General features: G+C 32.6%; 1 pseudogene; it reads right to left on the reverse strand.

Annotated features, from left to right (window-relative positions):
• Positions 1-71: 71 nt before the first annotated feature.
• Positions 72-190, reverse strand: LOC112480377 (annotated as a pseudogene).
• Positions 191-4,832: the final 4,642 nt, after the last annotated feature.

The raw sequence follows: 4,832 nt of genomic DNA on the forward strand, positions 1-4,832 counted from the left end.
ATTTATTTATTTATTTATTTATTTATTTATTTATCTAGCTATTTATCTAGCTATTTATTTATTTATTTAAACACCTACAGCATCTGATATTCCTAGGTGGTCTCCTGTCCAAGTACTAACCAGGTCCAACCCTGCTTAGCTTCCGAGATAAAATGAGATCGGGCGTAGTCAGGGTGGCACGGCCTTAGACAGGGACTGGCTTTTTATATTCAGCACAATTCCCTGGAGATTTATTCAAGTTAGTGTGTGTATCAGTAGTTTGTTTCTTTTAATTACTGATTAGTATTTCACCAAATTTAAACTCTAAATACACCTTACTGGGGACACTGCTTTACCCAGGAGACCATTGTTTTTGACCAAAGTACACAATGAAAATATCATTAACACGTAATGAGAGGGCTATCTCTTGCTGCAATCTATTTTTAGGAATTCTGCTAGTTTAAATGAATAACTATTGGAGGAGGTCATAGAGAGGACCTGACCTTAGATTGACCTGGGAGCTGAACATGTGCATTCAGAAGCTCCTCACCCCAGTCCTTGCAATGTGCTTTCCTGTTGCCTTCTCGACACTAGAAGCTGCCCCAGGGATATAGCCTAGAGAGAGTAATGTGTTAAGACCACCTGAACTGTGTACATGACCAAACCTAGTCAAAGAGTGCATATAAACTTTTAAGGTTCTGGTAGGCAGATTTGGAGACCTGCTCACCTTCTAGCCACCCAAGACAAGCCTCGTATGTAAATTCCCTTGCTTATTAAATCTGCCACCTAACAATCTGGAGTGATCTGCCTCTTTTTTTGCTCTCTCTTTGCCCTCTATGTACAGGGGCCAGTTTGTGAATCAACAACTATGATGAACAACAACATGTATATAGCTGAAAAGCACAATTAAAATTGTTTTAGTTTCCATTAATATAAATATATATCCATGATCATGGGAAGTAAGACAATAATTTTATTTTCTTCTGCATCAGTGAAATCAGACCTGGAACATTTTAGAATGATGCTGACAAGCAGGCACGAAGGCTACAAGGATATCAAAGGATCAAAACTCATGTCGTCCAATAAATTGTTCTACAAACTGGGAATTCTTCTCTTGAAGAAAATAAGGCTTCTAAAGATTTCAAATATTTTAAATGCTGCTATGTACAGAAAGTAACAGTCTTATTTTGCAATTCTCTAAAAGCAGAGCTGGGATATATTTGAGAAGAGGTAGATTTTTTCAATGCTTTATTTTTTTTCAATTTTATTGTGATATAATTGACATATAAGGGAGAAGCTTTTTAGATTAAGAACTCTTTCTTACCTGTCTCTTAAAGGTATTGGGGACTCATGACAATTAAATTAGAAAAAAAAATCATCTTTCAACAATTAAATTAGAAAAAAAATCATCTTTCAACAAAGCTAGATATTCACATGCAAAAGAAAGAAATTGAACCCCTGTGTCACACCATATATAAAAATTAATTCAAAATGGATCAAAGACCTAAATGTAAGAACTAAAACTATAAAATGCTTAGAAGAAAACATAGGAGTAAATCTTTATGACCTTGGATTTGGCCATGGTTTCTTAGGTATAATACAAAAAATATTAAAAAGGAAACAAAGCAACAAAAGAAAAAGTATATATAAATCGGATTTCATTAAAATTTAAAACTTTTATTCTTCAGGAGATTTCAACAAGAAAGTGTCAAGACAACTCACAGAATGGGAGAAAATATTTGCAAATCATATCTGATAAGAAACATATCCAGAAAATATAAAGAACTCATAATGGTATATCCATTAAATAGAATATTATTCAGCTGTAAAAAAGAAATGAGTAGTGGTACTTGCTACAAAATGGATGAACCTTGAAAACATGCTAAGTGAAAGAAGTTGGACACAAAAGAACACACAGCATATGATTTCATTTATATGAAATGTTCAGAACAGGTAAATCTGTAGTGATAGAAAGAAGATTTGTGCTTGCCAGGGGCTGGGGGAATGGAGAATGAGAAGTGATTCCTAATAGGAATAGAGTTTCCATGAAAATGTTCTGGAATTAGTAGTGAATACACTACTGAATTTTATACTTAAAGGGGTAAATTTTATGGTATGTGAATTATACCCCAACTAAAAATAAACAAAGTGGTGGGATTTCTCACCTTTGGAAATTTTTAAGCTGTTAAAATTTTGATGAGATCAGAGATAGGTAGTTATCTCTAAATTCTCTTAGATTCAGATTATATTGGGGAATATCTTGTATCAATTAATAATAAGCCCTGGAATCAAGAATTAGGAGAACTGGGTTCTGTTGTCTTTGCTGTTTTATTAGCTTGAGCAAATTTCATCCTTTTGAGTCTTGGTTTCCCTTTGTGTAAAACAGGGATGAGAATATAAGCTTCACTGACATCACATACATTGTTAAGATTGATTAGAATAATAAATATAAAATCATTTTAAAAACTGCAAAGAATGCTACAGATGCTATATTAGGATATTTCCAAAATTGTATAATTTATTCTTTTTATGAGTGAGTTTTGATTCCACTTTGTAATTTTATTCTATTTTTAAATATGCTTTCTCCTTAGGTTAGTTGCAAAGGAAAGATCAGTAAGTGCTGAATAAGATTTTCAATTAATACATTATCTGTATTCTTTCCTTTTTATCTCTTCTTCCATCAGTCACCTAATTCTAGACATTTGGCTGATTATAATTTCCTCCAAAATGATAAGGAAGCTCAAAACACTTTATTAATCTTTAGAAACACTGGTAGGTTTCATATAAAAGAGAATTAATTTTATAGATCAAAGATGTTTCTGGGCTATATAAAAATTTTGTCCTGGCATCCTACTATCATGTGTACAAAAAGAAATAGTTTTGGTGCTATTGTAATATCTGAGGGTAAAATAAAAACTAATTTTAAATTTCAGTGCTATTGGCATATCAAAAGAGATAGTCTACACTTGCATTTTCTTTTCTATAAAGTAACCCTCAAATGTTTCTCTATAAATATGCTCTAGTTGAAAATACAAATCATCCTTAAGTTCTAATATGTTAGAATGGTCTGCACATTGGTAGCAGCTATAGAACTGAGGTATTTGCTTCTGAAGTCAGAGAGAGCTCAGTCTTGGACAATTTATCAGTAATTAACTTGGTAGGCACTATATTTTCTTCTACTTCTCCCTCCAAAGTGGATTTTTTTCATACTATTACATATTTGTTTTAAATTTTAGTAAAATTTATTCCTCTTCGTAAAATAGTACTTGAGGTGTCCTTTTAATAGAGAGGGCCATTTTTATAGACTGTAGTAAATACAGGCTATTCATTCATGAAGATGATGTTACTGAAAATCCCTCCCAACTCTTCTATTATGTGCCCTCTGCTGACTCTTTGCCCCAACAACAAAATATTTAATTTCTTTGTTTTTTTTAATACTATTATTGTATGACTCTATCCAGAGTCCAGTGGAAGAGAATTTTTTTTTTTTAAGTGGATTGTGTTAAAAATAAGACACAAGAGTAAATTTTTATCACTCTCAGACTTTGGCCAACATATTGCTTATATTTTGAGATTAAAATTATTTTAAAAGCAATTATTAGTGAACAGAAATCAGTTCACATTCAATTTTCCCCCATCCTTCCACTACTATATACTTCTATAGGTTGAAAATTATTCATAAGGATGACTCTGACACACTACAAGACTTTGAATCATCACAAAAAGATCCAGTTAACTTGTCATGCTGATGGCGCTAAAGATAAAAGTGGATAAAAAGATAAAAGTTTTATTTATTTTAATAAAACTCTTTAATAATATAAAGAGCAACTTTAATGTTCTTATTACTCATACTATTTATAGTATTTTGCTTTTTGTATGTAGCAGATATACAATAAATGTATAAATATAAATAAAGATACATAATTCATTCATGCTCTTTTGCTTGACTCAGGTACTCTTTGCCCTGCACTCATGGTTCGTGATTTCTTGCCTCCCTTAGTAAGTAGCCTTGTCCTCTGCAATTGAGACATGGAGGGTGCAAAGAATTCTAGAAAGCATAAGTCTTCACTTTTATACAGCACATCGTCTTTTAATATACATGTACATGACACTATTAAGTGAAAAGCATGCTGATTTCACACACACAAAAACAATTTATTGTTATCTGGGAGATTTTAACAAAATATATATGTTTGTATTATTACACAATAATTGACTTTTCAAAGAGTTACAGTACTTGCGGGTTCAGAGGAGAGAATTGCTGAATTACTGATGTTATCAATGAGCATAACTGATGTGATGGAGAACACATGAATGTATGGTAGGAAAGATTTGGATTCTAGGCCTGATCATGATCATCTCTATTTCATAAATCAAACTTAGTCTCATTTCCAAATTTTTAAAGCTATGTTAAAATCATGCATTTGTGTTAACAGACCAACTGAAGGAATTTATGGGAAAGTGATTGGAAAGAAGTACCAAGAACTGTGAATATGGTAGTCAGCAAGCTAGTAGGATCTTGGGATTCTCCCTATCTTTATTTTAAGAGCCTTTGGAAGACGGCTATATATTTTATTAGTGAGTGAAATACTAGGTGTCTCAAAAATTCCTGGCTACACCTCTAATTCCCACAAATTAGAAGTGTGCCTGGGATTATGAAATCCTCAGGCACCGTGCTTGAAGTCTTTGTCTGCACAAATCTTTGTTTCTTTAATCCAATGTGACAACAGAGCATTATCATTTTCTGCATGTTCCACAAAGTGAACAAGGTTGGGAAGCCCTGTAAACTCAAGCACTCTGATTTCCTTAACAATTTGTTTAGAAAAGGTAGAGCCAGTAATTATCCCCCAAAA

This window comes from Pteropus alecto, unplaced genomic scaffold, assembly GCF_000325575.1.
Source record: "Pteropus alecto unplaced genomic scaffold, ASM32557v1 scaffold103, whole genome shotgun sequence".
Lineage (NCBI taxonomy): Eukaryota > Metazoa > Chordata > Mammalia > Chiroptera > Pteropodidae > Pteropus > Pteropus alecto.